Source organism: Osmia lignaria, chromosome 9, assembly GCF_051020975.1.
Source record: "Osmia lignaria lignaria isolate PbOS001 chromosome 9, iyOsmLign1, whole genome shotgun sequence".
NCBI lineage: Eukaryota > Metazoa > Arthropoda > Insecta > Hymenoptera > Megachilidae > Osmia > Osmia lignaria.
Window position 1 is genome coordinate 8,302,309 of NC_135040.1, and position 24,182 is coordinate 8,326,490.

The 24,182-nt window shown below is 38.9% G+C and overlaps 2 protein-coding genes across 3 annotated transcripts in view; both read left to right on the forward strand.

Annotated features, from left to right (window-relative positions):
• Positions 1-18,343, forward strand: part of Ddr (discoidin domain-containing receptor 2) — a 191,881-nt gene extending 173,538 nt beyond the window's left edge. The window contains exon 21 of the transcript XR_004581792.2: positions 18,220-18,343. The gene's annotated coding sequence lies outside the window, so the exon portion shown is untranslated. The remainder of the gene's footprint in view (positions 1-18,219) is intronic.
• A 1,350-nt stretch (positions 18,344-19,693) lies between these two features.
• Positions 19,694-24,182, forward strand: part of LOC117611851 (discoidin domain-containing receptor 2) — a 78,160-nt gene continuing 73,671 nt past the window's right edge. For both annotated transcript variants that reach the window (XM_034340246.2, XM_034340256.2), the window contains exon 1: positions 19,694-20,117. The gene's annotated coding sequence lies outside the window, so the exon portion shown is untranslated. The remainder of the gene's footprint in view (positions 20,118-24,182) is intronic.

The following is a 24,182-nucleotide window of genomic DNA, read 5'->3' on the forward strand; positions in this document are numbered from 1 at the left end:
CGGATATTTTCCGTTTATTAAGAGAGAACGAAGTAGTACTGGTTATCTTATTATTAATAATAGACCGTAAATCTTTATATAATTTATACGATTTTATCAAATATTTCCTCACTCGATGGCTGCCCTATGAAAAGAAATGAATCGCAGTTGCCGCGAGCAAGTAGAACGAGTCGACGCGTGGTCAGACAAGTAGAACAGGCCGGGGTTTGGTTAGCCAAACGGATTAAGGAAATAGGTGGTCGAACAAGTAGAATTTCGTCGTGTGCGGTCGAACTAACAGGAAAGGACGAACGTGGTGACAAATTGAGTTCCTTTTGGGGGAAATACTTGGATCGTCTTTGAATTTCGAAAAGGAAAAAGTAGTATTGGTGTATCATTAGACAGTCAGTGAATAGTGATGATAGCAAGCAAAATAGTTTGGAACTTTCAAATATAAAACGATAAAGTAGAATCAATGTTTAGTTTCCCGTTATAAAATGTCTACCTTTATAGAATCTATAGCATTCAAATATCGGAAAGACTCGGCAGGACACGAATCAATTTTTATTGAACTTCCATGTTCCGCAGAAGGTTCTTTTGTATCAGACAGAGCACATTGTACACGTCGAGATGGCTACTCTCACGAGCGCAAAGGGGTGAGCCGACGCTGCACAGGGATGCGTTTTAATTCCGATTTATCAAAGCAGTGACAGCGACGTGAAAGGATCGGATACGTCGCACATGTGCGGAATGTGTGGTCCATCGTGTCACCCCTTAATCCTTCTGCAACCCCCTTGGGTAACAGCGGTTCGTGACAAAACTAGTGGACACCGGCAGGTTTGTCTCACGGAAAGCTCTTTGAGCAACCTATCAAACGTAACCGTTATGATTTGCACTCTTCTTAACCAATACTATTCCTCGTTGCATTCAAGATAACTGACCAACAGACTCTACGTACCAAGAATTTTGCTGTTGCATAGATTTGAATTCATAAGTCAAGAATAATTTTCCCTCTTTCAAGTAGTACATATTAACGTATCGCATAAAGTCTCGTAAAGATTGCAAATTGAAACAATCAGCAATGCCATTAATTCTATCTCGCAAAAGGTATACGATAAAATCAATCAATTCATACAGTTGTAGTAATTAATCACACTTTCGACGATACTCATTATTCAGCTCGTTATCGTGCTTGGAAACAGGAGTTCGTTAAACGTACCTTCGATAGTGGACACGCGATTTTTCTGCCGCAAAAGTTTCGCGACTTTCGGTGTTAATTAAAACGTTGACCGTTTCGTGTTGCGCGTATTAACTCAGCACGTCGCGGAAAGCCCCATGAGTGGCACAGTTTGGGACAATAATTACGGTGGACTAGACACTGGTGGCCTTGTCTCATGAAAAGCACTTGTCCCTTTGGACCCATGTCCCACTATTGCGGTCGATGTAATTCAATTAAACCGTTATTATTGTCTGCGCTCCAAGACTCTGCGCGCCTCGTGTGTTTGGATGATTGTTTCACTTTGACCCCAGTGCGATATACATCCTTGAATAAAATGTTCTGATCCTCAAATGATAAATCAATTTCGATCGAAGCAATTCAATAGGCAAGTGGATAATGAATCAAATCGATAAAAGTTGTGCCACCAACATTAGGCACTGAAATTTCAAATTTCAAATTTCAAATTAGTAAGAATTCTTGATGGTAGAATGTAAATTTTTTCGTCGCTCGATACGCGACTGCTTATTCGAATAAACGTGCTGGAAACGGAGCAGATTGGTATCGGAAACGCATTAACGCAGCACAACGCAAATGGGGAGTTTACATCTCTCACGAAGACATACGTGCACGATAACAGCATTCTCTACGCTCTTCCGTTCTACCGCGTTCGCAGTCTTCTGGCTCGTTTGCATAATAATCACGAACTTGATATGCTTATGGAGTGAACTGAACGAAACGTTACCGAGTGGGAACCGTTGCGATGACACGAATTCGAACGAGAATTCGCGTGATGTAGTTGGTAACAATGGGTTGTAAGCAACAATATGGGAATCCTGTTGTTTTAGTGTAGTTACATCGATGCTCTGATGACTTGAAGCACTGTTCCTATTTGAATATACAGAACAGACTTGTAACCCTTTCGGTGTACAGTGCTTCCATTTACAAACATACCTGTATTTTCATTGTCCACGTTTCATTATCAATCTAATTAAATTACCTTGAGAATTAATTTAATTAGCTGATAAATGTAATCGAATCTACGATGATCAAAATATAAGTATCTGATTTCACCCTCTAAAATTATGATTAATTGTGAAATTCAAGATATCAGTAAAATTTCAGTAATAATTATGATAATCATGTTTAAATGCAATACGTATAGAATTGTAGATGTTCGATTACAATAAGGCGATGAAATTGATATCAGAATCTCTGGTACTATGGAATAGTGTTACATCGATAACCCTTATAAAACCTCGTGGAACCACGAAAGCTGGATCGTTGTAGCAGTCGAATAACGTATCTGAATGCTAGACATTGGTGTCACGAGAGGTTACAATAACGGACCGAATTGTGGCACCCAACAGTGACGATTTCGAGGGGACCAGTTGATGTCACCCTAGTATCGTTTCAATAGAATTCAATGTATCGAGGGTGGCTGATATTAGGTAATATGGCTGAAAGGTATTCGATGTCGATTTATGTAACCCCAGAATCGTTTTCATCGAGACCACAAGACGGAGGTCGTCAAAATCGAGTGCCACGTTACCAGTTCTATCGTCGTACTCCACTGAAATTCCAAGTGCAATAAATTCCCACGATAGATTCTTATCTAAAATTTGCATTCAATAAGATTTCAATAATTTCAATTAGTGAAATAATCGTAATTAAGAATAATGATTCAGATGAAATCAACTGTAATGCTCGTTAATTGATTTAAATCCACAATACATTTATTGATATTTGAAAATACACAGGTACAGAGAAATTCTCTGTGCACCGCCACCTCTATGATCGTATATCCATTCCGATCAACTATCCTCGCGAGTGAACAGAAAATATCATGACACGATCGTATTCGATCCGGTAAATTCCTCTTAGCCGTCGCGTGCAGAGACCAGCGATATTCATCATCCGAATGCTCGTTTCCGTCTGTTGAAAACGATCCCCGTTGAATTGGTACCGAAAAAAGGAATCTTATTGGAGGAATGTGTATCGACGTGAACCGACATAAAAACGACGCGACGCGTTCCAACGTTAGATACACGTAACCGATGACGACCAAGCCCCGACGTCCCAGTTCAATTGTTTGCCGGATACAGAAGCTACGAGACAGGAACGTGGACGGGTGTGCTCCCATGAAAAGCACTCGATGCGTTCCATCGGATCGGCGGAAAGAGGAAGAGAGGGAGTTAGCCGAGGGAAGGGTGTGTCCCAGATCGGACGTGCCGGTTGCCAGTTCACCACCTTTATTTCCATATACATACGTGTACGTACACACGTAACGCGTGCCAACATGCTGCTTACCTCGCCGCAGGACAATAAAGTAGTCCCGAGCCCCTTTAACCGAATCCCCTGATCCCCGTGGCAGCGTGTCAGCAGCCGAGACATTTCCATTTTATTGGAAGCTGGAAACGAGTATCACGAGAAACGGGCTCGTTTCGGCCCGTAGGAATCCGAATTGGGTGACGTGCGGGCACTCGGGACGCAACTACACTGCCCTGGGACCATCATCTGCATGCGTGGCTTAACCGATCCCTACTTCCTGTATCTCTTCTGCACAGTAGGAATACTCTGTTGCCTCTGTTATGTCTACGTATGTGCTTTTGTTTGTTATGGATATACGGGGTGTATTCGATATACAAGAGGTCCTAAACTGTCCGAGCTAAGCCCCAGAGTTTAGGGAGCTTTCAGGTTTGGCTACTACAGTTAGAATGATTGACGTCGAATACGTATTAGAGAACGTGGTTATTTCTTATAAGAATCCGTTGATTCTTATTACTTCAGGAATTATATGGGTTCAAGTTGAGAATTTAAGGAACTTTCTGTGTTAGTGCTAGAGCTAGGAGTAATTATTTCTTGCAAGAGTGCTGGGATTTATTTTTTATTTAATGCACTATGTAGAGTCTAGAGTTAGTTTGAGAGCTTAGAAAGCTTTTTACCTTTGGGTATTAAACACGGTACTTCAGCTGGGTTAAAAAGCATCGTCTAACAAATTCAAATGTATATGAATTTAAACTCGATTCTTTCTCACGGCGAGCGTGATATTAGAATGAAAATTTATTCAACGATCGGATATAATTATTTCCACGTTCCATAAAATTCGTTCGATATCGTGAAAACAGTTAACCGTCGGAAATATGAAAAAGAAAGGGGTATTGGTGTAATGGTCGCGATAGTGTGCAGCTGTTCCTTTCGCATTCCGTAATACGACTAGATTGTTGCGTTTGAATAAAAATGGTATTTCACACGCAGCTGCGTAACATCAGTCACGTTTGTAAATCTGAAATCTGGATTAATCGCGAATCCCTCGATGCGTTTACGTTTCGCGCGACGAATAGTGGGAATCGGCTGATTTTACAAGCAGCTTCGTCAGGCTTTTGATAACACGCTAATGTCGAGTTATCGACGCGCGTGTCACGCGTCATTGATTATCAATCAGGGAACTTTAGGGCCGATTAATGGAATAAAAATCCGCCGGTGAAATTAGGTGACCGGTTACGGATTTATGGTTCGTGAAATTAGTGGAGCGTTGACAAAATTTATGGTCCTCGATGAATAATTCATGACACAGCCCATCGATTATTTAAACAGAGAGTAAATACGAAAGGCGTATCAACGAGTCGTTAAATCCTTGGGAAAGGATCGCTGCATCGACAGAATTTTTCGAAATTAGAAACAATGATCCCTAGGTGTTTATTTCGAATAATTCTCTAACTCGCAACCATTGAAGTCATCGTCTAATTAGACGAAATGTTATAAGGAGAAAATTAAGGGAGTTATTGGAAGGTGAATGCGGTTGGCCATTACGAAATCAACGAGCAGGCCACTTGGGAGACGGTTTCCAACGGCGCTGCTAGTGCTGACGAATTTTTCACGATATTAATTCTCGGCTTCCCGTTCGGGGCTCCTGGATGGAACCAGGAATGAAAGGATCATTAATACGAATCCCGACTTGCCACGAGACCGGTCCTCGCCATTGTATTCGAACGGTGAAACGAGAAAACGGATTTATAGAAATGAAGATTTAAGGAGAACCCCGACACACCCGGCTAAATGTATTTCCTATGTATTTTTCCCTCCCTCTATTCGATCGGATATTCCATTGAAATTTTCATATTATTTTTATACAATCATCTACCGAAACATATTCGTCGTTTTTCTCTAATTTTCAAATAATTAAACCAACTGGTGTTTCGTGAAAATCTGCATTGCAATTAGTATAACGTTGGATAGAAGAGGAAGAGACTATAAAGATATAACGTAACACGGATTATAATTTATACGCTGTTCGAGTAGAATGAATTATTACCCGGCTAGAAATCATTTGAAATCTATCGTGTCGACGTTAAATCAACGTTCGATCGTTTATTGTTTAATGTTCGAATTGGTTGGACGGAAGGTTTCGACTTGTTGTTGGTAATTTACTCGCAAACTCGTTCGAACTAACGGCAGTCGGTTGTATTTCAATGGAGATTGAATCGACTGGGATTGTTTGCAAAGCGGAATTTAATCGTTCGAAATTGACCCTTTCGATGCTTTGCGACGTTACCGAGACTCGTAAGGTTAAATTACGAAAATTTTCGAAATGATCTAATCATTGAAATTGTATATTTCCGATATTCCGTTGCTCCTCTTATTCGGCGATAGATAATGTTATCGCGATCTATGAGTTGAATGGCCGCGTTTGACCCAAATAACTGGTCGTTTCGCCGCGGCATGCATTTTCCATTCGGACCGTTAATATCATCGATCTGTTAGGTGAAGAACACCGAGCCCGTTGACGATACGTCACCGCGGCGTCGGTGGATCGACATTTATTATTTATTTAAGAGAGCCTTTTGATGTTTAGCACCTGTCGAAATAGGCGACGCAACGCGATGCGACGCCACATCGACGATGTCAGGATGTCGCGGGGGAATGAACGGCGTCCCTGGTGACAGAGCGCTGTTCGTTTGCGTATTGATTGCCGTACCTTTTGACGTGCAAGCGTTTTTTCCTTCCGTTTTTTTTTTTTTTTTTTCAAACTGTTCGTATTGCTAAATGCACCAACGCGGAAGAGACTCCTGAGAGATAATCAGGATTGAATAAAAAAGAAGAGAAAAGCTCGAGGATTCTGGGAGAGTTTGTTTTGATTTAATTCAACAGATTTTGCTGGGTTGAAAATAACGAATAATGGAGTTAAGCATTTGCGAGATAAACTAATAATTATTTTAGCATTATGGAAATGCGAATAATTATGCAAATGCATATTTTGATAGAAATTTTTTATTTTACAAGAAAGGAAAATATCTGTTATTCGTATCATACCGTGTTATTAACAACAGATGTTTTTAAATAATATTATCTGTAAGTTAGTTGAAAGTTTATTTCCATCGTCAAAATATTCATCTGGTTTGAAGAAATACACAGTATACAGTTCAGATTTCCTGGGGATTTCCAGTCTCTCGTTTGACGATTTACCAAAGTGCGTTTGTCCATTAACGCCCAACAGCACGGAGATCAGTTTTCGTATCAGCTAAATCACGATTCCATATCCAAGCGAGTAAATGGTTCCCGGATGAGTTCCAAAGAGCTCGCAGCGAACCTTCGCCGGCGTTGTATCAAAACAACAGCAAAAGCAAAACACGAGTAAATTTTCCCGTACCGTTGGATGAAACGTTTGATTCTAACGAAACCCTTTCGGGTTTTCGTTTAATAAACTCCTGTGAACTGTGCTCGAGATCATTTGTTAAACGTATATGCAGTAAATATACCCATTTCAGAATAAACCGGAGGCGAATTCGAAGTTGTTTCTGTTATGGAAACCATGAGCTACTTACATGTAATGAGTTAGTGATTATACTCTCAAAGGAAAACCGAAAAATGTGGAAAGCTTGCAAGTGAAATCATATTCATGATTATTTGAAATTGCAGTTACGGATAATAGGTAGTTTTGCAGAAATAAAAATTATCCAACCACTAAGCGAGTAATGTTTTTGTAAAATTTATTTACGTCTATAACACTATTGGATTTAACTTGAAATAACTAACTTTACCGAGACAGGATTATTATTCAACATTCCTTCAAAGAATTATGCTGAATATTTCGGTGTGTTTAATTTCATTTAGAATTTAGAGCCAATATCTTATTCCCGGACTTAATTTTAAACGGTGAATTTAAGAGCATGTAGATATTCCAAGTAAACCGATGTGACTATTTCTATACTTTATTATTATTTAAAATAAAACAGTCGCGTTGGATAGCAATGATTTAACTATGGATCGAGTTCAATGTGCGTGGAAAAATTGTATACTTCGACAATGGTTGCTTTTTTATAAACTCCTCGATTAGATTAACGTTCAGCTGTTCAATTTCGTTCAATATTTTCTCTCATTGGATTTGAATAAATAAAGTGCTCGATGAGAGTCAGAAGCGAACGTGAAAAGGGATGGAATAAACTCGAGCGGATTGAAGAGTCTGAAACGCCATAATCAGGTGGAAACGAAGCAAATAGACGAAGGGGATTAGGGGAGAACTGTCACGGGGGTGTTTCCACATAAAATGGACGATTGCATGGCTCGCGATGGTTGCATGCGAAGAATTAGCGGCCACGCGAACCGTGCGGTGCATCGATGATGTGCCAAGAGTACGTTTGACACACGCTGTCGACAACGCTCGATCGATCATTATTTCGTCCACATACGTACCTGGGTATGTAGAAAATATACGAAAAAGCTCATTCGTATACGTACAACCTTCGACAGAATGAATGGTTCCATAGAAGATTGCGTTTTTCTAAACTTAAGGGGTTACGCCTAGTTGGGATGCCGAAGTACTTGTTTCCTTTCTTGAAAAAGGACGAAGTTTAACAGAGATAGTTTTCTTAACGAACCCTTCAATTATTCCACGATGAAAGTAGATCCATTTAATGTGACATTCGAACAAGAATAATCGAGCAAAACGTTAACGGTGAAAGTTGTCGCGTCTAGCGTTGACTCGTACCACTGAAATTTCCAACAGCAGCTTTCAGCGACTCGTTCGAACGTGTTCCCGTTACTTTCCCGCCAACTTCCTAGCAACTGAACTGAATTCACCGACTAAATCCACCGACACTCCGCGCGACGCGTTAAACACCATTATCAGTTTACACGAGGAAATAAGGCAGGAAAATTGACTGCTCGACGCGAGGAGCCCGTTCTCTTTCATAAATTTCATCCGCGAAGTCGGTCAAACACAGACAAGGGAGAAGACGAGAGAGGTGTTGGAGAGACGAGCGGAAAGCGCGAGTTTCCTCCTCTGAAACTTCTATAATTTCATTCGAACTACGCGACAAATCCCGCCTCGGATATAAGAAACATATTCACCGCCGAAACGGTTAATTCGCGCGACGACGACCCGCCACGAGCAACCGAGAAACTTTCAATCCTCGCTTCCTGCAACATCCCTCGCGAAACGAAGCTTCTATTTATAGAAGAGCGTGGAAATTACTCATGCATATGCACTGTGTCTGCTTCCCAGACCTTCGAAGATGAAACGAGAGGGAGGAAAGAAAAGCGAGCAACCACCATTTATTTTCGTACACACGGATGATTTTCGACGATTTTCTTTCGCGTCTTAGAAATACTCGTTTAACTCGATGATAATTTCATCCCTTCCGAGTGAATTTGAACAAAATAAGAATCATAATTAAATGTTTTAATTAGAATTAATTATTAATTTTCATTTGATGGCTGTTCGTTAAATGAAACTTTGTTACGAAAATACGTTTTCCTTGGTGAAAATCTCGTGGTGATTCCCAATCGTGGTTATACGAGCAAATAACTCGACAGAAGCTGACCACGGTAGCATGGTAGCACCAATGAAATCCCGTGGGTTCAATTTTTTTCCCCACCGACCTCGTTTCTCTTCGATCCAGCTTTCCCAACGAGCGATTCTTCCGCATTTTACATCCTCTCCTCCTGGTTGCCCGTGACACACTACACACGCACGACCGACCTCGAAATTGCACCTAACCGCGAGACCTAACCCTTCCTTCGACCATTTCCAACGCGTTTTATATATTTCTCTTCATCTCGTTTTCGTCCATCTCCTCGTTCGTTTTATTTCGTTTCATCTGCACCTCTCTTTACGCGGATTCATAACTTTTTTTTTCCAGAATACCTATAAACAACACGTTAAAAACCTTGCGGAGATACCATTGTTATTCATTTAAGTGCATGGCTTTTTTATTTTATTTTTTAAGGTCTTATGGATTATTAGCAATCACGACGTCATTTGGTGAATACAATCAGATTGAATAAAATATATTGTGAATAAAATAACATTGTGACATTGAATGAATATTGTACAGTTGATATAGGTCTTTGTGCTAGAGTATAATTTAATAACTCTCAGGATCACACGGCCATGATTTATTAGTTCATTTTACAAATCCTTGCGTGTTTCAGTATGCAAATTAACGATCAGCCTGCCTCGATTTAGAGAGCGTCACTGGCAGACCGTACAAAAGTATGAAAAAAAAATTATGTAAATGTCAAGTATTATTATTTTCCCTGTACGTTGAAATTTTGTATTTCATTAACGCTCTAGTGTACGTTCGGTATTATAATATTCAATTAACATGAACTCTTGTATGTCGTATTAATTAACTCTTATCGACGCGTTAGTCATTATCGTCTCCTTGTATCGTTACCAGAGGAAGTGACGCTTGATTTTTAACGACGCTATCGGTCGACTTGTTTCAGAATCACGTTGTTCGTTTTTTTTCCCCTCCCCTGTTTTTTCGTTGGTATGCAACCGGTCCGGCTTTCGTACGGTCGGGGAATTGATCGGAATTCGAAACGAGAGAGAAATTCGGAAAACAAAAACGGTAACGGTGAACCGGTGGCAAATTCGGGACGAAAATTGTTTCCTCTCCCTCCCTCGTCCTTTCGGTGCTCAAAGTTCGTCGAAACCAGGGCGGATACGTTGTTTGGTTGAACGGCGCAAATTGTCGAGTTTCGTTTGTCACGCTCGCGTGATCGATGGTCTTTTAAACTTTGTTACCGTTTAAGATGACGCTCGCCTCCGTCGAGGCCTGCTTCTTTTCCTTCTGTTTAAAACAATTAGAAAGCGCAACGACTGCACGCGATTCTCGTGCAGCTACTTTGCGAACGCTCGTTGAAATTACGTGGACTCACGTTAAGATTCGTGATGCCTGGCGAAAGGACGGAACTAGAATTCATTAACGTTCAAATGCACTTTGACTTTCAAGATCGTCCGAGATTACGTGCAAGATCCATGTTGGATTAATCGTGTTAATCAATTAACGTTGAAATTAAGTCAATAGGATGTGCTTCTGTATCGATGCTAGCACAGTAATTGTCAAAATAGTTATTTTAAAAAGCAAAGTAGTTTATTCTGAAATCTCAGCTTTAAGAATATAAGATAAATTGCTCGCCACCAGGAGAGAAGAAGTTCATTTATCTGTTCATCTTGAAACGCGAGCGAAAGAAGAGACAACGTAATTCTCGACGTTAGATCTAGACACGGTGATAGCGTACGGAGTTCCGGAAGAGCGCAGAAAAGGTAGAGGATGCGGTTAAATCGTTGGGACGGGTTCGTATGAAGTCGCGAACATCGAAGGGGTAAAAAGTCGCAGCGGCTAGCCCGACTTGCCAATATCTTGGTTCGGATTTGTGGCTGCGCTGGGCCACTTCTTCTTCACCATCCACTTCGCCGAGATATCACGGCAAGTTTTCAACGGGCGTACCTACCAACGATAAATAACCACGCTGGAAGTCACGTTACACGTGCTAGCTGTGAACCATTCGATTCAAGCGAATCCAATGGAATTTCTGAAAAATTTTACGTTTCGCGAAAATTCAGCTGTATCTTTATTAAGTAACGTAAAAGAAATGCCTTTTAAGATATTTGAAAATCACCCCTTTAATATAAAAATTCTATATGCTATTTCGGGCACAAAGAGTCTTTGATTCGTAATTAACAGAATGAATAGACATAGTATTTGTATGGAACTGAACTGGAGTCTAGTAATTCACTTAGGGTATTTCAGCAGGATCACTTCATTAAGAGCCACTGTAGCATAGAATCTTAAGCATCGTCTACGTTTCAGAGATTACATAAATATTTCAAGGTAAATGCATTCTATTCATCAGGGAACATCGACTGCTTTAAAGTAGTTGCTTATAAATCTTATGCTTTCTGAGATTTATAAGATATGCTTTTGATAAAAATGGTTCAGAAATAAAATAAATCTTGAATAAAATCACTATTATATTGTATTTAATTGGAAACTGTAGAGAAATATGTACACTTTAATAACTAGTGTGATAAATCAGGCAATGTCTGACTATATAGCATACACTACTACTTACTTTCTTTTTCACCTGATAATTCGATTATTAAAAGTTAAGTTAAAAATTTAAGTTCGTAACAATCGAAGCACCTTTGTACAATATCTGGGTCATGACTAACTCTGTCAATCGAGGGTTAAGCAGACCCTCGTGATCGCTGGAAAAGATGGGAGACGAAGGGTAACATCTAACCTCTAAGAGTTAATAGAGATCCGGTGTTAACTAAGCGGCGTAATCCCAAAAGGCCGCAAATGGTCTAAGAGCCATGGAGGAATATCTGGGTGACCCTTTCGGTCATATAACCCGGCATTTATTAGGAAAGATTTTGGAAATCCATCGAGCGCTCAAGGGGTGGCATAGACCCAGAACAGAGGTAACACAGTGGTTACCCATGAACCGTACGGGGGGGCATCCATTAACTAAGCTCGTAATCCCTTCAGTTAAGTTAGCACATGGTGCGACCACCGGTCCATCGTTCGTGCACCAACACCTAAGCGTAGCCCTTAGTCGACGGTTCATCTTCCTCCTCCTCCATCTTTGTCTTCCTGTCTCTATCTACTTCCCCAAAATTTGTCTTTCTACACATGAAAATATATTACTGCTAAAAAATTTCAGATCACTATTTTATTGATACCTTCCATTACATTCTTATCAAATTTAATTAAATTTTCTTCTATTAAATTAAATATTTTTTACACTGTTTTATATTGAAAATCTTTTATTTGAAAATTTCATTATTGTTTTCTTCTAGAGCTTTTATAAATATTAGTTTGGTCTGTCAAAAGTTTTTAATATTATTGTTGTAGGATAAATAATACTCACGGTTTGAATCGGACGTGTAAATACGTCTATTCTACCTCTCTTTTCTGAAGCAAACAGTAAATGAAACGTTGTTAAGCTCGAAGTGTTTCCAAGAGGCAGCAGACACCATGACCAATGACCGCGCTTAACTTTGAATAATGAAGAGACGCTTGCCTACCTACACAAGTCTCGTCTTACAAGAGACGCTATGTCAGTTGCTGCATCTGCTCCTTCAGATGGAAAGCATTTGAAATCCAGGATAAAGGAATGGTTGTTTGTAGTTTAAAGTCTGTTACGTTTTAGAGAACAACGGATGAATTTGTTTTGGTAAATGTTTTGGTGCGAAGAAAGGATTAAGAGATAGAGTCTCGAAATACTCGGAAATGAATAAAGACATCTTCTGATAAAATAATAATTTATTAATTACAATTTCGAGATCACTGATCTTGAGTTTTAAAAATAATCAAGATGGACCTAAAATCCTTAATCTGAAATTCTATGATCCTAGAATTTTTCAAATCCTTTGATATTAAATTTTATAATCCCAAAAGTTGGATTCTCAAAATTTAGACTCTAATAGTCTTACAGTTCCAAAAATCTTAGATTAGTATCATGTTCAGTTACACTAAAATTTTTAGTATCAAATTTCACGATCTTGAAATTTTTACCATAACGTCTCAGAACTCCATAATCCATGCATTTCGCTTCTGCAATTCTCAATATCGAAACATATGACCCTGATATCTTCGACATCATATTCTTCGATACCGAGAATCCCACAAGACTGAGTTGATCCCTGCTATACTCCACGGATCCAGGATTTCAAATGTTGCATCTTAGTGTCATAGTTCAGGGTTATCAGTGTCCCACGAGTTTTGGATATCTGGATTCCCACTCCCTGTGTTCCATGCTGTTAACATGATAGTTCAAGAGTACAGTACCTCCTATATCGAGTCTTGCGAGTACAGGATTGTCTGTGGAACTGGTTGTTCTAGAATTGTTTGGATTCTATCCAGCGTTCCTATGCTCTGCCAATTCTCTTTTCCACCTTTTCACATCCTTCGAATATCATTTTTCAAAACTGTTGATTGATAACGATCAGACGCGGAGTATTCATTGAAAATCAAAGGTATTCCATTTGGTTAACGACCCTTCTACAATTTACCATGCTGCTCCTTTCTCGTTGTATGAAATGATGTCAGTTATAAATACTGTGTTTATGTGTGCACATTTTATACAACGTGCAGCTTGGTACTAGGTTATGACTTAATGACGCATGGCTTCCTTAATGAGCCAGTATAGTGCTCCCTGATAATGTAGCGAAGATAGAGAAGGCTAGACCTATTGTACCGGTGGAATAATTGATCGTAGAAGCATGCTGTTACGAGACATGTGTGATCATAGACCGACGGCTTGATCAATACGTGCAAACGAACCCTGGAATCAACCTTATAAACAGTTTCCTTTTTTAGATTGTAAACACTTTTGTATTTTGTAATTTATGGACAAATTTTGAAGTTCTCTAATTAAAATAACTGCTACAGTGTTATGTTACTGTTTGTTTTATTAAATATTTCATGAAGTCTGAAATAATTATTTTATAATTAATATGGGATCAGTATTTCTATACAAAGAGGGTTGATTTTCAATTTTGAAATGAATATGTTAAATTATTTATCTTTCTCTCTCTCATAATTATAATTAAGGTAAGAATGAATCATGACATAATAACAGAACAGGTATTTGCGTTTTACCATATTTTCAGATCATTTTGCATTAACAATCCCCGTTAATTATGATTCGTAACAACCAACTCGTTAATGAATAATACTTTTATGAAAATATTATCTTCACTCTCCCTTGGAAATGTTCAGTTTTATTCCATTCGAGAGCCATTCACGTGAAATATCGTGCAACAAGAATGCACCGGCAAACATGCGATAGATTCCCTGCGCAACATATTTAATCCCCGTTAATAAACATGTAATGGACCTCAAATACGAAATAATTAATTCCATCTCGTTACATGAAAACTTTTAACTGCTATCGTTAGTTTTTACATACTTCAGTGAAATTCATATACACGAGATTCGCTTAATTATAGTATAAAGCTCGGGTACTCTAAAAATTATCTCTGCTTTATACATAGCTTCGAGTTGTTCAATTTTCATTAGAGCAATGTTATTTTTTAAGACAATTAAACCACTTTGAATAAATTGAAAAATATTGCAGTTTTTTAGTAAAGGAACTCTTTCTATATAAATTTATAATATTTTGAGAAGAAAGCAAAGTTCAAATGACAGAAGTTCCCTGGTAACCTAAATTGCTTTATGAAATGTTTATCTCGTGTTTCGAACAACCCACCAACATTACATACAATTTTCTTCCCATTACGTCTAATTGACTGTCTGATGTCAGTGCCAACCCATCTCTTTTTCCTATGTATCGATCCTCGAATTATGTGCTGATTACATGGTGCGCCCATATTGTGCATGATTTATTCCTACCTCTCGTTCCCTTCATTTCGCATCGTACCGTAATTATGGATCTAATGAAAATCATGCTTTTCATTCGTACCAAACTATCCTCCCCAATTTACCTTCGATGAATGAGTGTTGATTCCCATTACTCTAGCGAAGTAAATAAAAATAAAGGGTCTTCAACACCCTTAATACCAGAATTTCATGTTTTAAATAGAAAATAAATTGGAGAAATAAATAAAGGAAGGGTGGAATCGTTTCAAATATATCATATTAATCAAATTTTTATGAATATATAACATTGCTCGAAAATATTTGCTGGATTTAAACTTGAAATGTATAATGTTCAAATATAACCAAAATGTAGCTTTATATATTTATTAAATTACAAGTTCAGTAATAATAAACGCGAATGTAATATAACCAAACAATTGTAAGCGACAAGTGGAAATCTTGAATTCCAGTTTGAATAATTTCTGCTGCGCACAGCCATTGTTACTATGACAATCAATTGCTGTATTATTTTGTCACAAAAGAAAGAGAGTACAATTCACGGAGGCATTCGAGCACTGTTTACATTGTTACAGGCATTCCTCGCGGATCTTAGAATGTAAACATACTTTGTTCAATTTCTTCCAAGCCGGTCCGAAGTGGCTGTACACAGAAGCATTTCATTACTCACAATGACAACATCACGGTAGTAGAGGTTCCCCGATACGTTTATACGGAACAAAAGTCGCTCTAAATCTAAAATACATTTCAAGTCGAAATAATTATAATTAATAAGAGAAGAGGTTCAATTAGCGTCATGTGTCGAGTCGTTCTAATTTGAACGAATCGAATTTCACGTTCACGGATTTTCAAGACCATTTCCATTTCCGTGCTTGTATCGCGTGTTCATCGACGATTTATCGTGTCTGACTTTCAACCATCTGGCCCGAGCAACGTTCTAATTCGCTATCTGCAGAAATAATTAAGTCGCGGTTGTGTCGGTGGATAAGCAGAGTATCGGCGACGCGATAGTCCCGAGACGATGAAGTTGACAGTTCTTCGGTCGAGGAACTTTCCTCGAAGTCTTTTGTATTCACAGGACATCGACGCCGGCTAAAACAAAAGCACGAGGAAACAAGGTGGTTGAAGAGAAAGAGTCGGGGAAGGAGATATTCACTTGAAATAATGGATGGTGTTTAGCTTTTAATCCACGAACGCTTGTGCTCAGAAAACGATCTTGAAATGATAATCGATCTCAAGGCGACTCTCATTTACGATTTTCCTTTGTTCGTCACCGGCTAATTACGTTCAGAAACGTAGGACTTTGTACCAGGATTCTTCTCTTTCTTTATTCTTGAGAACTGGTTAAGAAGATCCCTGTTACTGGATAAGATTTTATTAGAATAAGAAGTTCCTTTCAATAGAACAATTGGGATTGCATGTGCTTTCAAATTGAAAATAAATAATATCCGTATTTGAAACGAAACGCAATCAAAAAATGACAAAAATAATTAATTAAATAATTAATTATACAGGGTGTCCCGGCTTAAGTGTTATAATCCCGTAATTCTTTGGGTCTGGCGTTCCTAGCAGACCTCCGCTGTGGCACTTACTGCAACAATAGGGCCGCTTTTACGACTTGCCACTCAAACGGAGACGTATCTACTGAAAATCAGGAAATTTGTAAACGTAATCGGCCAAAACATAGACCCCCTTTTTCCATGCAATTTCCATATCAACAATTTTTTGTATCATTAATAGTTACATAATAACGAAATTATAACACTTAAGCCGAGACACCCTGTATGTGCTAAATTGATCATTGGACTTATGTCTTACGATGCAGCCTGTGTGATATAAAAATAAGAAGCTGTGAGATATTTTCATAGAGTCTAAAAGTGACTTGCTACAATTTCAACTTGATTTCGTAAAATGTCAAAACAAGAGAAGAATGCATCCAACGTCGTCGTTACGGAGGTCCAGCAGTTTCGGCGCGCTTAACGAGGTATACATCCTGGACGTTATACGACGAATATTTAATACGGCGTGCCGTTCGTAACGTGGAGCGTCGGGACGCTCGGACGGCGCCTAATATTTGTGTAGAAACGGGTAAGCCCGTAAGCTTAATTGGAACCGGCCGAGTGTGCCAGCCCTTTTTACGAAAATCCCAACTTCGCCATATCGTATTCCCAGGGGTTCCCTTAACGAATTTATGCACAGCTTCTAACTCAGATCCTATGTATCAAATATAGGAATCCTTGAAGGTGTTGTACTTAGAACTCGATACTTCATGGTTCAATTGAAAACAGAAACTCGATTAACAAAACAATTAAAATTAATTTAATCTCTAAATGTAGAGCGTTAGGAAAGTAATTTGTTTGTCACAGAAATAGATTCTAAGAAGAAACTTGAAGAAAACATCACTGAGACGAGAAGTCAGTCAATTTGGACCCCGTAAAACCGTGAATTTTGTCCGCTACAGGGATTCCGGTTGTTTGACTGACTTATTAGAAGTAATTTTGGGAATCATCGCGTAATTCCATCCATATCCATTTGTTTATTTGCATCGTTTCAAACGCGATGAGTGATTGTTAGGAATTGCATAGAACGACGGAGGATAAAGGCACGTGGGAGAGGTCACGGGAAACGTGATTTAATTTGTAAAGGGAAATTGGATCGGTCGATCGTGTTGCGGGATCGGATCTCGAAATCTGGATCCCTCGTTTGCTGGCCAACTGGTCTAATTGAACCGTCCAGTTCGTCGACAAAATTCTTCTCTGTTCAGTGTGATATTCGAAAATAACGATCGGCGAAGTGTACCTTCGATTGGGTTCAAAACGGAGCACGATGAAACACTTCGATTGATTCTATTAATTGGCAGCTCGTAACATTATATATCCTCTTTGTCTCTGTTTCATTCGATTTTAAATTGTAATAAATTATAGATTTGAATCTCCGTGATAATCGTTTAACTGGAATAACTCGTTGGCCATCGGAGCGAGGATTATAATAAAACTTGTGCAGCATACAATTATTTAATTTTTAATGTGAAGTTTTAATTTGCTGCCTCGTGTTGGAGTAGAATTCCGATAATCCGGCATAATTACCGAATTATCGGACTACATATCTCTGTAATGGATTAATGTTGTGTATCGGCCCTATATGGAGACGCACCTTAAAGCGCATGGGGGGCGCACCACCTGGGATGATTTTTTAGTAAACAGTTCGATTACCGTGTGTCATGGCGTCGATTGAACTCAAACATTATACGCAGTCATTACTTTATTAGCATTAGAGATGTAATCAACTATATTATTTTTTTTTATAATAAATGTCTTTAAGACATAACAGTTAAAAAGGAGGAAAATAATTTTAAATATCACTGTACTTTTTTCAAATTTATTTTCATAGGTATACAGTGGTGGTTTCCAAAGAAATAAAAATGTTTCACGAAGATGATGTAGAGGTGAATGCGAAAAATGAGAGAAGGTGGTTCGACGATCATTGTGATTTCTGGAACGGTGTAATAACGTTAGCAAACGCACAGACGAATCACGGACAACCACTGTTTGCCTTTGTCGACCAGGCGTGACGTTGAATCCATCGTTGATCGACGATTATCGTCGGCGACGTGCGTCGATCCACAATCGCAGTTCACGAACCCTAGCATTAGCGTACTATTCAACGCTATCCGTGCGAACCTCAACCAATCTGAATCTCCTCTGCCAAACACTGTTCAATGAAGGTATTTAAAGATATATTCAGTAATGGAAAACAGGGTTCGTTTCTAGAACCCCTTTGTTTTTTATCTTTAATCCAATTCAATTATATTTGTATCTGCACCCTTCAAATTTACGAAACTGTTGCATCAGCCAAAAGGACCCTCAGATGATTAATATACAGTGGGTGATCGAATTATTAGAGACGCTCGCATAAATTGACGATTTTATATAGAAACGATTAATTATTTAAATGAAAAGCTAGTTAAACAAAGTTTTTGTTATTTTTTTTTTTTGTGATGCTTGTAAAGTTATGATACACAGTTGAAAAAGTGAAAGTTGTTGGGCTTGGAAATTTTCGGGACCTCAACCCCATCGACGATTTGTAGGAACATTTTTTATTAATAATGTAACGTTTGATAGAAGTATGGGCCAGAAATAATGCAATCAAAATGAATTGCTTAAAATGCATCGAAAGTATGCCGAAAATAATTGAGGCAGTAATTCGAGCAAAAGGCGGCGTTAGAAAATACTAACATACAAATGTAAATATAATCTTTTAAATGTATTTATTTATTTTTATAAGTATCTTTTTGTATATTATCAGCGGAGGATTATTGATTAAAAGTTATTCGATGTAAAAACCTTAAAATTCTGGCTCTATTTCTACACAAATACGAGAAACCTATTTTTCATACCGTGGATCTAATAATTTGATCACCCACTGTACATTATCAATGATGTCAATATTTATTCACAGACTGTATTTATCTCATACATTCAATATTTATTGACAATACATTCAATTTCGAATTGATATGGTGGTTCTAAATAATGACAATACGTCAATCTATTCCTTCATACATTCAACAATATTGACCATACTGAAATATTGATAATATATATTGTTTGTCTGAGGGTCCCTTAAGGGCATAATATCAGAACGCGTTAGAACATTTGGAAAAATGTATCAGAAAGTGTCACCTGAAAATGTATCCTTAGATTCGTATTACAGGTTGACTGCTCCTCTCGTGCCTCATTCGCTCTCGTTACTTTCCCCCCACCGCACCCTCACCGCCCCCACCCTACACTACAGCAGGTAGTGCCTACCCCCCTCCATCGAAATCGATGCTACTCGCGGATCGTAGGTTCAGTCTGCGACTGGCCACCGCGTGCGTAACATCGTTCCTTCCGTATCGTTTTGTTTTTGCCTGTGGCTCGACCCGACCACCTTGCTCACCCTTTCGTGCGCCCTTTCACCCGTGCATTCGTCATCCAATCGCGAACGTTTAACGTGCTTTCAACGATTTAAAAAAAAAAAAAAAATAAAGAACTCGTCGCGATTTAAAATTTGACGATACAGGATCACGTGTGACGACGCGCGAGTTCCTTGGGACTAGTACGAACAAGCTCAGTGAAAAGGAAACGGGGATGAAGAAGAGCTTGAAGACGAAGAGGATGTTGCTTCGACCGTCGTTTCTTCGATCCGAGCTTGGAGAACGATCCTGAGGCGAGCGGATGTGCAAAGAGACGCCATCGTCGAGGATAACAACCGACCCGAGGCTCTCCTTCTGCGACTTTCCTGATTCGGTAAGTGGAAAAGTTTATAATTTTCTTTTTTAATTATACGTTATTCGACATTGGAGCGAGGAAGCTTCCGCGCTTTTTAACCCTTCTGCGAGGAAGCTGCTACCATCTTTATAGCTGTAATATTTCATATTATTAATGTGACAAACTGTGTTGTGTATGAAACAATCAAACCATTATTGGACATTTATTTCTGGGAGGTGGTCTTGCTTTTCTAGCTTCACTAAACATGTCAATTTATAATTAACATGTCAATTTTATAATTAACTAATCAAATGTCTAGGTTTATAATTTTGCATAATAAGAACTTTATCATATGCGTTTTAAATTGAATTTCAGTTTAAATATTTATTTTTATTGAAATAAAATTTTACGAGGAGGGGCCAGGTCTGCCCTCGCCCCTACCTAGTTCACCAGTTGGTACCACCGATTACGAAATAAACATACAGGATTAAATCTTGTGTATGGACATAATATTGGCATTAGACGGTATCCAAAGACGATATATCGGCAAAAGGTCCTTGACGGGGTCGTAATTAACGCGCGACATATGGGATAAAACGTTTGCGCGTTTGCCTCTGTGAAATGAAATGATATCCAGTTTATTCTGACTGGTTTATTGTGAAATATCTCGTTGATCGAACAGCTCGCGTACACGTTCGAAACTAACGTTGAAGTTCCCTGTTATTTCGGCCAGGTTCATCGCGGACCGACATTCGTTCTGTCGTTTATTTATTTGCGCCTCGAAATATTTGCGCAGGTAAAATGTTGATATTTCAGTGGAAAGCGAATAAACTACCAATATGCGAGGCTTTCTGGTGAAAGGTGAAAATCATCGATCGAAATGAAGTTAATGTTGCATTATGTCAACGCCATCGCCATTTGTCGCCTAAATTTTGTAGGAACTTCGTGCAAACCTAGCGTGGAAATTTCACTCGTTCGGTGTAGCCAAACTGAAACTGGAAAGTTCGTTGTTTCAACAGCGTGAAGCTCGACGACGTTCACGGCACCGAAACGCGGGAAAGCTCTGACGGGTCTCAGACGTCCGTACATTTTAATTTAACTTTATTGAATATAATCTCAACGACTCTGTCACGAATTCTCTACAGAAATCCGCGATTTCAAAATCAGGGCGTTTTATAGGCTAAAACTTTAGATATACCATCTTTAGATACACTGCCAGTAGTATAACCAGTGATTAGTCAGAAATAACATAGGATATGTGAAAAAGGTCTAATATTCAAGGTTTAATATTGAACATTTTTATTTTGAAAATTTAAATCAGCATACAAATATCCAGAGTAGAAATTCAAAAAGGTGGCCAGGTCCATAGGTCACTGTAAGTAGTATAACCAGTGATGTGTCAGACATGTTTTAAGATGCGTACAAGAGTTCTAATATTCAAGCATTAATACTGAAAATTTTTATTTTAAAAACTCAAAAACATGTCCACACAGTAGAGATTCGAAAGAGTGACCAGGTTCATAGTTCACTATAAGTAGTATAACTAATGATTGGTCAGACATAATACCACTTATGTATAAAACTGTTATGTTCTATATTTTGCTTTTCAAAATATTATTATTTACTATTATTTCTACTTTTTACTTAGAATTTACTTCATAAACAGATATAATTTTTGCACACACCTAATAAAATAAGGACGATCCCTTATATTATGACAAAAAATGTCATCTGCTCTTTCTCTATGCCATGTCTCCACGTTTCTTCAAGCTTTCCTCGATCGTCAATATTGTCGATACGGTGACACATTCGACGACTATCATACACGAGGAGAAGGAAGTTGGTTAATTAATTGCTTTGGAAATATAATCCTTGTCGGGTGTAACTAATCAGGTAGAAACTCGGTCGGACGTTGACGGGCATGTTTGCTGCACCTATCACGTACGAAGATGGAAATGTAATTTGCTGGGATAGAGTTAGCCTCGTTGAATGCCGTGGCCAAGCTTCGCCGCCTATTCTAACCATCGACCCCCCCAATCTCTTCGTGGCACACCACCACCCCATTGATCGCCACTACGGATTTTGCATGTAAGGATCCAGCCACGATACACGGCCGAGGGTTCAGGCCTCGACTTTGCGTGGTGAAACGTTTCTGGGAGCGATATTTCGTGGCGTTTACGATGCGATAACTCGTTCTTTCTTCGAAGAAATTCGCGACGCTCTGTTTCGGTCTGCGTGAAAAGAGTTTACAGGTGCAAAAGAAATATCCGTGTTCGTGCGGTGATCCATGCAGATAGCGATTCATTTATTAAGATTGATAGACATGGTGGTTTTTTCAAATAAATCCTGCTAATCTTGAAGATAATTCTGTCGCTATACTGAAAATGGTTTACTTAACAGATTATCGTGACTTTGATTAATTTTGACGTATTTTAATTTCAACCCTAAGAAACGTACATATGTATAATTATCGTCGACTCCGAGGTACGATCGGATATAGCAAAGAACAGATCGGTAGGCGAGTGGAAAAAATGATCGCATTTCCATCGAAAATGATCGGAGGTCGCACAGAACCAATGTAGGACGACGACTCTCGGGCATTACATGAAAACGGTTTCAATGTCGAACGCGTCGACGCGAATTCGCTGGGCGGTTAAGCTTTCCCGTTCGCGATTAAAAGCTCGAAGCTTCGTACGCGGTCATCCATTTGCATATAGGAAGCTTCGTATAAATTCTGCGGTTACAACCGCGTCAGAAGCAATAACGCAAACGCTAGGCGATTGCACGTTCACGCGTGTGTTGTTACGAAACGATCGGACGTTTCAGGTAAACGATTAATCATTCACGTCTGTACTTCGTTCGCGTACGACCTTTTTTTACCCGAGTTTCGATATTCGATGTTCGTACGACGATCGAATTCTTTTCAGAGTCGAAAAAAATATTGAGGTTCAGTGACTTTGACAGTTTGCTATACGTATTTCGGCCGATAACTTGTCAAAATTTCCATCTTCATCGATACAGAGCAATTCTAAAGCGATACAATATTTAATGTAAAACTTGATAACGATCTTTCAAGACAAACATGGATTGTAACCTTCCCTTTGATCGCGAGTTAGTTGTAGAGAATCAAAATCCTCGCGAATGTTAATGTTTAATATGGCTGGCGAAACCGCGCCGATAAAATCACGCTCAGGAGCACCGGCAAGCGTACACCTAACATTAACGTGCGGTGTACACTATCGTTGCGGCGCGATGATACAAATAGGGGCTGCTTCCGGTCGCGGGTTGGGTTCACGCATCGCTTACTCATTGCCGAACATCCGCTTGGAATGGATGCCGCTTTTGAAAGCCGCGGAATTTACTTTACCTGTGAAAGCGAATTTACCCTTGAGAATTTTCTCGTTCATCGTGTTCCGTATTAACACATTCAAATTTCTAATCGAATAATTTTTATATAATGGTAAAATAGAATCCAAGGGTATATTCTGAAATTTGAAAATAAAGATTAAATAGGGTTCTGGAATTAATTTCTATTAAAAAATCATTCTTTAAATTTCACTAAATTCGTACGCACATGGATCAGTAAATGGAAATTGTTTCCATCGAACAATTACCCGACTTCATTGGTTATAGTTCACACTGAACCATACTGGTTGGAACCATCGCCTGCAAAGGGTTAAAGCTTCCCTTTCGAGAGTGTACAAACGGTGGTAACAAGGTTTGACTTGATGCACGGACGCGTGGCAAGTAACGCTCGCAGCTCGCATTCGACCATGATACACGCGTGCGAATTCGTGGAATTTAATGATGGTATCGCGTGATGGAATGCACGAGCTTTCGACCAGTTGTAGAGAGGCTAGAGAAATGACGAGGATGAAATGGTGGTCAGGTTTCAATTAAACTTTATGACCAAGGATAGTCGGGCGAAGTGTTTTAATTAGATGAAGTACAACTGAAGCAGGTAGATCATAATTCTTTCAGAATATTAGTATCAACGGTTGAAGCTTTTTTATATTCTGCTCTCAAAATCAAGGAATTCTACATATCCGTTCAAATATTTGTCAATTTTATTGGTGTTTATTTACTTATGGGCGTATGGAAAAA